The following is an 11839-nucleotide window of genomic DNA, read 5'->3' as shown; positions in this document are numbered from 1 at the left end:
CCCGAAGGAATTGAGCCGAAACACATGAGAAGTATACTTTACCCCCAAACCCCGAAGGAATTGAGCCTAAAAATATCTCCGGTTTGGGGGTCAGTGTTGGAGATGACCTAACAATCTAATTTGAAAACAGAATTATACTTATATGACATATGCATGCCAGAAAATATCTCCTGTAAGATAAATCGCCACAAAGCCTGACATCACAAGTGTGTTCTAATATGCTAGAGCTTAAGCGACAACACATGCAGCTCTACACACTATCACCCTCAAACGACCTCTCGAAGCACTGAAAGCTTAAGCCCAGAGGTCACCTTGTGCAATCTTAGTTTCTCTTATTAATTGTCATTGGTTGGTTATTTGACCTTCTGGTCATAAGGCACATTTTTTTCTTTATTTTACTGCATCCATATCTAGTTGGCAGTTTATCAACTGGTTGTTGTTACACTGGTAAATTCATCATAGTCTAGTATTTCCGGTTCTCCTACATCAGAAAATTTATATGAGAAAAATACTATTGCACAAAAGCATGAGAGTGCATGAATGACAATTCAATGCAGATTGGACTAGCTTGTGGCCTTCCATGGAGCTACAAAAATATACGAATATACAATTCTACACACCGGATCTTGGTGGCCTTTGATTTCCACGTTGTGGGTGGCAGTTTTTTTAGGAAGTATGCTTATATTTAAATCACAAAATAATACAAAGTTCTTGATCTGTATAAGCACACCCTAATACATGCACAAATAACTAGAATAACAAAGAGCAACCTAAAACAACCAGTAAAACATGAAGACCTCCGGTGCTCTATATCATCATCCCTAAACCTTGCACATATTCTGGGTCATAGGTGTAGACTGTACGTGCATCTCATGCACATATTCTTTTTCCTCAAGTTGGCAGATGCACATATTTACACAGGTGCTGGCCTCTCACCTATCGCCCCTTCTCCCTCACGCTGAACCCATTACATCCCGAGTTTCCATAAAAAAAATACATCCCGAGTTTCCATAAAAAAATACATCCCGAGTTGGATTGTATGTTGGCTGCTGTCTTAGTAGGAGAAGAAATTCTTTTTTCCAGGGAAACATCATGACTCTGCGTATTTTTATTGATTTTATAAAATTGCTTTTTTTTAAAGGTAACTAAGAGTCTTTACAAATTAAATGAAAAATAGAAAAAAAAGACTATACAGAACTATAACCATAGAAATGAAAGAAAAACAACAAGTAACAAGATTCAAGAACAAATACAGCAGTTGAATGTATCCAAAGCTATCTGAACACATTCATCATCGAGCGCTTTTACAGTACCCTCAAACTAATATAGACCGTCCATTCCTCCTAATACAATGGTTTAGATTGACTGGTACTCCAGTTCTAATGTTAGAGAGTACCACCACTAAAAAGAAACGAGTACCATGACCTGAGGGTTAAAATAGTAATTCGATAATATATCTAATTTCCTAATCCTAAGTTCATGCGCAATTTATGTGGTTGCAATGCGCCGGCTACTCAGCCGCCGGGGCATCACTGGCCCCGAGCGCTGAACGCAAATGGAATGGGTGGGCAGCCCATGCCCCGAGCGATGAAGCCACAACCTGCATGCCCGTAGAGGCATGCATGCATTAGAGCCATGGCCAATAGAGCCGTAGATTACATAAGAAATTCCTGTGCAGATCATCATCTTCCTCGCCTGAATTCGTTTTAACAAATTATTTCCCATCCAAAGAAGATGATCTGTAATTAATCCCTAAATTAAATCTTTCTGATGGCGATAGTTGTGCAATCCAGACGGAATTATGTCGTTGATGGAAACCGCACACTATAACAGGTTTGTTCGCCTCAAATTACCATACATCCTACGGCGATGAATTTTCTGTTTTTTGAAGAAACGCATGATTGATTTGTTACTGGTCGCACGGCGATGAAAGAGCCTCAAGCGGCGGCTGCGTGGCCGCATGCGCTTGATTAGGCCGGTGGATTTGGGAACCAAGATTAAAGATTGGAAAACAACACTTCTTTACTTTAGTAGGATAAAATTGAAGGAAATATGCCCTAGAGGCAATAATAAAGTTGTTATCTTTATATTTTCTTATATCATGATAAATGTTTATTATTCATGCTAGAATTGTATTAATCGAAAATTTAGTACATGTGTGAATACATAGATAAACAGAGTGTCACTAGTATGCCTCTACTTGACTAGCTCGTTAATCAAAGATGGTTAAGTTTCCTAGCCATAGACATGAGTTGTCATTTGATGAATGGGATCACATCATTAGAGAATAATGAGATTGACTTGACCCATTCCGTTAGCTTAGTACTTGATCGTTTAGTATGTTGCTATTGCTTTCTTCATGACTTATACATGTTCCTATGACTATGAGATTATGCAACTCCCGAATGCCGGAGGAACACTTTGTGTGCTACCAAACATCACAACGTAACTGGGTGATTATAAAGGTGCTCTACAGGTGTCTCCGATGGTGTTTGTTGAGTTGGCATAGATCGAGATTAGGATTTGTCACTCCGATTGTCGGAGAGGTATCTTTGGGCCCTCTCGGTAATGCACATCACTATAAGCCTTGCAAGCAATGTGACTAATGAGTTAGTTGCGGGATGATGCATTACGGAACGAGTAAAGAGACATGCCGGTAACGAGATTGAACTAGGTATTGAGATACCGACGATCGAATCTCGGGCAAGTAACATACCGATGACAAAGGGAACAATGTATGTTGTTATGCGGTTTGACCGATAAAGATCTTCGTAGAATATGTGGGAGCCAATATGAGCATCCAGTTTCCGCTATTGGTTATTGACCAGAGACGTGTCTTGGTCATGTCTACATAGTTCTCGAACCCGTAGGGTCCGCACGCTTAACGTTCGGTGACGATCGGTATTATGAGTGTATGTGTTTTGATGTACCAAAGGTAGTTAGGAGTCCCGGATATAATCACAGACATGACGAGGAGTCTCGAAATGGTCGAGACATAAAGATCGATATATTGGACGGCTATATTCAGACACCGGAAGTGTTCCGGGTGATTTCGGAGAAAATCGGAGTGCCAGAGGGGTTACCGGAACCCCCCCGGGGAAGTATTGGGCCTTAGGGGAGAGAGAGGACAGCAGCCCAGGAGGTGGCGCCCCCCCCCCCCAAGGGGAGTCCGAATTGGACTAGGGGAGGGGGGAGCAGCCCCTGTTTCCCTCTCCCTCTCTTTCCTTCCCCCTTCCTCCTCCTAGTTGGACTAGGAAAGGGGGGGTCCTACTCCTACTAGGAGGAGGACTCCTCCCCTCCTTGGCGCGCCCAAGGGTCGGCCGGCCTCCCCTTGCTCCTTTATATATGGGGGCAGGAGGCACCCTAGAAGAACAACAGACATTGTTCTTAGCCGTGTGCGGTGGCCCCCACCACCATAATCCACCTCGGTCATATCGTTGCAGTGCTTAGGTGAAGCCCTGCGCCGGTAGCTTCATCATCACCGTCATCACGCCGTCGTGTTGACGAAGCTCTCCCTTGACATTCCGCTGGATCGTGAGTTCATGGGACGTCACCGAGCCGAACGTGTGCAGATCGCAGAGGTGCCGTACTTTTGGTACCAATGATCGGTCGATCGTGAAGACATACGACTACATCAACCGCGTTGTCATAACGCTTCCGCTTACGGTCTATGAGGGTACGTGGACATCACTCTCCCGCTCGTTGCTATGCATTACCATGATCTTGCGTGTACGTAAGAAAATTTTGAAATTACTACGTTCCCCAACAGTGGTATCAGAGCCAGGTTTATGCGTAGATGTTATATGCACGAGTAGAACACAAGTGAGTTGTGGGCGATAATAGTCATACTGCTTACCAGCATGTCATACTTTGATTCGGCGGTATTGTTGGATGATGTGGCCTGGACAACATTACGCGTACGCTTACGTGAGACTGGTTCTACCGACATGCTTTGCACACAGGTGGCTGGCGGGTGTCAGTTTCTCCAACTTTAGTTGAATCGAGTGTGGCTACGCCCGGTCCTTGTTGAAGGTTAAAACAGCACATACTTGACGAAAAATCGTTGTGGTTTTGATGCGTAGGTAAGAACGGTTCTTGCTCAGCCCGTAGCAGCCACGTAAAACTTGCAACAACAAAGTAGAGGACGTCTAATTTGTTTTTGCAGGGCATGTTGTGATGTGATATGGTCAAGACATGATGCTAAATTTTATTGTATGAGATGATCATGTTTTGTAATAGAGTTGTTGGCAACTGGCAGGAGCCATATGGTTGTCGCTTTATTGTATGCAATGAAATCGCCCTGTAATTGTTTTTACTTTATCACTAAGCGGTAGCGATAGTCGTAGAAACAATAGTTGGCGAGACGACAACGATGCTACGATGGAGATCAAGGTATCGCGCGGTGACGATGGTGATCATGACGGTGCTTTGGAGATGGAGATCAAAGGCACACAATGATGATGGCCATATCATATCACTTATATTGATTGCATGTGATGTTTATCCTTTATGCATCTTATTTTGCTTAGTTCGGCGGTAGCATTATAAGATGATCTCTCACTAAATTTCAAGGTACAAGTGTTCTCCCTGAGTATGCACCGTTGCGAAAGTTCGTCGTGCCGAGACACCACGTGATGATCGGGTGTGATAAGCTCTACGTTCACATACAACGGGTGCAAGCCAGTTTTGCACACGCAGAATACTTGAGTTAAACTTGACGAGCCTAGCATATGCAGATATGGCCTCGGAACACTGAGACTGAAAGGTCGAGCGTGAATCATATAGTAGATATGATCAACATAGTGATGTTCACCATTGAAAGCTACTCCATCTCACGTGATGATCAGACATGGTTTAGTTGATTTGGATCACGTGATCACTTAGATGATTAGAGGGATGTCTATCTAAGTGGGATTTCTTAAGTAATATGATTAATTGAACTTTAATTTATCATGAAGTTAGTATCTGATAGTATTTTGCATGTCTATGTTGTTGTAGATAGATGGCCCGTGCTGTTGTTCCATTGAATTTTAATGCGTTCCTAGAGAAAGCTAAGTTGAAAGATGATGGTAGCAACTACATGGATTGGGTCCGTAACTTGAGGATTATCCTCATTGCTGCACAGAAGAATTACGTCCTGGAAGCACCGCTGGGTGCAAGACCCGCTGCAGGAGCAACACCGGACGTTGTGAACGTTTGGCGGAGCAAAGCTGATGACGACTCGATAGTTCAGTGTGCCATGTGCTACGTCTTGAGCTTGCGTTGGTTTTCCTCGAAGAGGAAAGGGTGATGCAACACAGTAGCGTAAGTATTTCCCTCAGTTTTTGAGAACCAAGGTATCAATCCAGTAGGAGGCTCCTCAAAAGTCCCACGCACCTACACAAACAAACAAGAACTCGCAACCAACGCAATAAAGGGGTTGTCAATCCCTTCATGGCCACTTGCGAAAGTGAGATCTGATAGATATAATATGATAAGATAATATTTTTGGTATTTTTGTGATATAGATTGGAAAAGTAAAGATGCAAATAAAAGTAGATTGAAAGCTTATATGATAAAAGATAGACCCGGGAGCCATAGGTTTCACTAGAGGCTTCTCTCAAGATAGCATAAGTATTACGGTGGGTGAACAAATTACTGCCGAGCAATTGATAGAAAAGAAATAATTATGAGATTATCTAGGCATGATCATGTATATAGGCATCACGTCCGTGACAAGTAGACCGAAACGATTCTGCATCTACTACTATTACTCCACACATCGACCGCTATCTAGCATGCATCTAGAGTATTAATTTCATAAAGAACAGAGTAACGCATTAAGAAAGATGACATGATGTAGAGGGATAAACTCATGCAATATGATATAAACCCCATCTTTTTATCTTCGATGGCAACAATACAATACGTGCCTTGCTGCCCCTGCTATCATTGGAAAAGGACACCGCAAGATTGAACCCAAAGCTAAGCACTTCTCCCATTGCAAGAAAGATCAATCTAGTAGGCCAAACCAAACTGATAATTCGAAGAGACTTGAAAAGATAACTTAATCACACATAAAAGAATTCAGAGGAGATTCAAATATTTCTCATAGATAAACTTGATTATAAATCCACAATTCATTGGATCTCGACAAACACACCGCAAAAAGAGTTACATCGAGTAGATCTCAAAAAGATTGAGGAGAACTTTGTATTGAGATTCAAAGAGAGAGAAGAAGCCATCTAGCTAATAACTATGGACCCGAAGGTCTGTGGTAAACTACTCACAACTCATCGGAACGGCTATGGTGTTGATGTAGAAGCCCTCCGTGATCGTTCCCCCTCCGGCGGAGCCCCGAGGAAGGCTCCAAGATGGGATCTCGCGGATACAGAAGGTTACGGGGGTGGAAATAGTTTTTCGTGGTCGCCTCTGATGTTTTTGGGGTACATGGGCATATATAGGAGCAAGAAGTAGGTCGGTGGACGCTCGAGGGGCCCACGAGACAGGGGGGCGCGCCCAGTAGGGGGGGCGCCCTCCACCCTCGTGGCTGCCTTGTTTGTTTCTTGACTTCCACTCCAAGTCCTCTGGATCACGTTTGTTCCAAAAAGATCGCTCCCGAAGGTTTCATTCCGTTTGGACTCCGTTTGATATTCCTTTTCTTCGAAACACTGAAATAGGCAAAAAAAACAGCAATTCGGGTTGGGCCTCCGGTTAGTAGGTTAGTCCCAAAAATGATATAAAAGTGTAAAGTAAAGCCCATAAACATCTAAAACGGGTAATATAATAGCATGGAACAATCAAAAATTATAGATACGTTGGAGACGTATCAAGCATGCCCAAGCTTAATTCCTGCTCGTCCTTGAGTAGGTAAATGATAAAAATGGAATTTTTGATGTGGAATGCTACCTAGCATAATTCTCAATGTAATTTTCTTTATTGTGGCATGAATGTTCAGATCCAAATGATTCAAAATAAAAGTTCATATTGACATAAGAAATAATAATACTTCAAGCATACTAATAAAGCAATCATGTCTTCTCAAAATAACATGGCTAAAGAAAGTTATCCCTACAAAATCATATAGTCTGGCTATGCTCTATCTTCATCACACAAAGTATTTAATCATGCACAACCCCGATGACAAGCCAAGCAATTGTTTCATACTTTAGTAATCTCAAACCTTTTTTAACTTTCACGCAATACATGAGCGTGAGCTATGGACATAGCACTATATGTGTAATAGAATGGTGGTTGTGGAGAAGACAAAAAAGGAGAAGATAGTCTCACATCAACTAGGCGTATCAACGAGCTGTGGAGATACCCGTTAATAGATACCAATGTGAGTGAGTAGGTATTGCCATGCAACGGATGCACTAGAGCTATAAATGTATGAAAGCTCAACAAAAGAAACTAAGTGGGTGTGCATCCAACTCGCTTGCTCACGAAGACCTAGGGCATTTTGAGGAAGCCCATCATTGGAATATACAAGCCAAGTTCTATAATGAAAAATTCCCACTAGTATATGAAAGTGATAACATAGGAGACTCTCTATCATGAAGATCATAGTGCTACTTTGAAGCACAAGTGTGGTAAAAAGGATAGTAGCATTGCCCCTTCTCTCTTTTCTCTCATTATTATTTTTTTCTTCTTTCTTTTTTTCTCTTTTTTTTCTTTCTTTTTCTTTTTTTTCTCTTTTTTTTAAGTCCGAAGTCTCATTCCGACTTGTGGGGGAATCATAGTCTTCATCATCCTTTCCTCACTTGGGACAATGCTTTAATAATGAAGATCATCACACTTTTATTGATTTACAACTCAAGAATTACAACAATACTTAGAACAAAATATGACTATGTGAATGCCTCCGGCGGTGTACTGGGATATGCAATGAACCAAGAGTGACATGTATGAAAATTATGAAGGTGGCTTTGCCACAAATACGATGTCAACTACATCATCATGCAAAGAGCAATATGAAAATGATGATGCGTGTCATAATAAACGGAACGGTGGAAAGTTGCATGGCAATATATCTCGGAATGGCTATGGAAATGCCATAATAGGTAGGTATGGTGGCTGTTTTGAGGAAGGTATAAGGTGGGTGTATGATACCGGCGAAAGTTGTGCGGCACAAGAGAGGCTAGCAATGGTGGAAGGGTGGAAGTGTGTATAATCCATGGACTTAACATGAGTCATAAAGAACTCATATACTTATTGCAAAAATCTACAAGTCTTTGAAAACAAAGTACTACGCGCATGCTCCTAGGGGGATAGATTGGTAGGAAAAGACCATCGCTTGTCCCCGACCGCCACTTATAAGGAAGACAATCAATAAATAAATTATGCTCCGACTTCATCACAAAGCGGTTCACCATACGTGCATGCTACGGGAATCACAAACTTCAACACAAGTATTCTTTAAATTCCTAATTACACAGCTAGCATGACCCTAATATTACCACCTCTATATCTCAAAACAATTATCAAGAATCAAATTAATCATAGCATCCAATTCACTTCCTATGACAGTTTTTATTATACCCAACTTGGATGCCCATCATTTTAGGACCAATTTTATAACCATAGAAAATACCATGCTGTTCTAAAAGACTCTCAAAATAATATAAGTGAAGCATGAGAGATCAACAATTTCTTCAAAATTAAGCCACCGCCGTGCTCTAAAAAGTATAAGTGAAGCATATAGAGCAAAACTATCTAGCTCAAAAGATATAAGTGAAGCACAAAGAGTATTCTAATGAGTTCCTATCATGTGGGTTTCTCCCAAAAGGTGTGTACAGCAAGGATGATTGTGGTAAACTAAAAATCAAAGACTAATATCATACAAGACGCTCCAAGCAAAACACATATCATGTGGTGAATAAAAATATAGCTCCAAGTAAATTACCGATAGACGAAGACAAAAGAGGGGATGCCTTCCGGGGCATCCCCAAGCTTAGGCTTTTGGTTATCCTTGAATATCTTGGGGTGCCATGGGCATCCCCAAGCTTAGTCTCTTGCCACTCCTTGTTCCATAATCCATCAAATCTTTACCCAAAACTTGAAAACTTCACAACACAAAACTTAACAGAAAATCTCGTAAGCTCCGTTAGCGAAAGAAAACAAAACACCACTTCAAGGTACTGTAATGAACTCATTCTTTATTTATATTGGTGTTAAACTTACTTTATTCCAACTTCTCTATGGTTTATAAGCTATTTTACTAGCCATAGATTCATCAAAATAAGCAAACAACACACGAAAAACAGAATATGTCAAAAACAGAACAGTCTGTAGTAATCTGTAACTAACGCAAACTTATGGAACTCAAAAAATTATACCAAAATAGTACGACCTAGATAATTTGTTTATTGATATACTGCAATTGGAATCAGTATTTTATCACGTTCTGGTGATTCTAAACAATTGTTTTCGTGAACAGAAAGTTTCTGGAATTTTCAGCAGGATCAAATAGTTATCACCCAAGAAGATCCTATAAGTTTAACTTGGCACAAACACTAATTAAAACCTAAAAACACATCTTAACAGAAGGTAGATGAAATATTTATTACTAAACAGAAGCAAAAACAAAAAAAAAAATTGGGTTGCCTCCCAACTAGCGCTATTGTTTAACGCCCCAAGCTAGGCATAAAAGCGAGGATAGATCTAAGTGGTGCCATCTTTGGCACTCAATTCATAAGCAGCTCGCATGATAGATTCATAAGGTAATTTAACTTTCTTTCTTGGAAAGTGCTGCATGCCTTTCCTTAATGGAAATTGGAATCTAATGTTCCCTTCCTTCATGTCAATAATTGCACCAATCGTTCTAAGGAAAGGTCTACCAAGAATAATAGGACAAGAAAGATTGCAATCTGTGTCAAGAATGATAAAATCTACGGGCACATAATTCCTATTTGCAACAATAAGAACATCATTGATTCTTCCCATAGGCTTTTTAATAGTGGAATCCGCAAGGTGCAAATTTAAAGAGCAATCATCAAGATCATGGAAACCTAGAATATCACATAAAGTTTTTGGAATCGTGGAAACACTCGCACCCAAATCACACAAAGCATAGCACTCATGATCTTTAATTTTAATCTTTATAGTAGGTTCCCACTCATCATTAAGTTTTCTAGGTATACAAGCTTCCAAATTTAGTTTTTCATCATAAGATTGCATCAAGGTATCAACAATATGTTTGGTAAAAGTTTTATTTTGACTATAAGCATGAGGAGAATTCAACACCGATTGCAACAAGGAAATACAATCTACTAAAGAACAATTATCATAATTAAATTCCTTGAAATCCAAGATAGTGGGTTCAGTCTATACCTACTAATAAAGCAAGGTGCGTTTCGCCAATTTTTTCATCCGTTCACCGCCGAAAATATATTTTTTTATCTGAGGTGGTACTAAATTTTTGTGGTCCAGCTGCTAGAAAAGAAAACAAAAGAGTTTTGTCCAAAATTTCATACGTGGGCCGCACGCGCTAAGGCCCAGAAAAGACCCACATTTATATCCTGCGCATGCTGCTGGGGAACCTTATTTGTCGCCCAATGTTGGGCCGGCCCATTTCCGTTTTACCTGTGTGTTTTTTTCTATTTTTCAATTTTCCCTTCCAGGATATATTTTCCTTTTTTGTAAATTTATTTTTTAAATTTTCCCAAATCTCGTTTCTTGTCAAAATTTCGTTAAATCTTAGAATTTCAAAAAAAAATCCAATTTTGAAAATTATTTGGAACTTTAAATTTATATGTTCGTTCATTTTTTTCTCGAAATTAAAAAAATGTTCGCATTTTTAAAAAATCCAAAAAAATTCGAGACATACAAAATAAATTTCATTTTAAAAATAATAGTAATTCGAAAAATAATTTGTTTTGAAATTTTTACAAATTCAAAATAATGTTTGTGATAAAAACACATTTTTCAAAATGGTTTTGAAAGTTCAAAAGAAGTTTCCATTTTTTAAAAAAATGTTTCACAAATTCAAAAAATGTCCGTTTCTCCGCCTTAAAAATGGTCTTGTTTTCAAAAAATATTTGTGAATTTAAAAAAATCTTCCTAGTTCAAGTTTTTTTTGCCTTTTCCAGAAATTAACGCTTTTCCAAAAAAATGCTGATATGTTTTAAAAAAAATCAGGAGGTCACCACAACCTCGATAAGGATGTGGACCTGAAGGGAAAAAAGGCACGAGTTGGGTAGTGGCCATCACTCGGACCAACCCCACTACTATAAACATCTCGCAGACCAAACATGACCCACGAGAACACCACAACTCTTCGCTCTGTCGCGCCACTGTTGTGGAGAACGTTTTGATGGACACATCAATTATCTCTCCCGATGCTTCTCGCTAAAAAATCTCTCCCGTTGCAACGCACGGGCATATGTGCTAGTGCTATTTAAAGTCTTAACCTCTCCAATCCCACTTTCACCAAATTTAGCATCAAGATCTAAAAACTCCGAATCATTGGGACGCCTTTTAACTAAAGTTGACTCATCTCCGGTCCCATCATTATTAAGATTCATATTGCAAAACAAGGATTTAATAGGGGACACATCAATAAATTTTAGATCATCATCATTATTTTTATGGGAACTAGAAGAACACGCTTTTACAAAGCAATCTTTCTTAGCACGCAATCTAGCGGTTCTTTCTTTGCACTCATCAATGGAAATTCTCATAGCTTTGAGAGACTCATTGATATCATGCTTAGGTGGAATAGATCTAAGTTTCAAGGAATCAACATCAAGCGAAAGTCTATCAACGTTCCTAGCCAAATCGTCAACTTTAAGCAATTTTTTTTCAAGCAAGGCATTAAAATTCTTTTAAGAGACTATAAATTCTTTCACACTATTCTCAA

This window comes from Aegilops tauschii, chromosome 2 (genome assembly GCF_002575655.3).
Source record: "Aegilops tauschii subsp. strangulata cultivar AL8/78 chromosome 2, Aet v6.0, whole genome shotgun sequence".
Taxonomy (NCBI): domain Eukaryota; kingdom Viridiplantae; phylum Streptophyta; class Magnoliopsida; order Poales; family Poaceae; genus Aegilops; species Aegilops tauschii.
The sequence above is the reverse complement of the archived record's forward strand: the minus strand, read 5'-3'. Positions refer to the sequence as shown.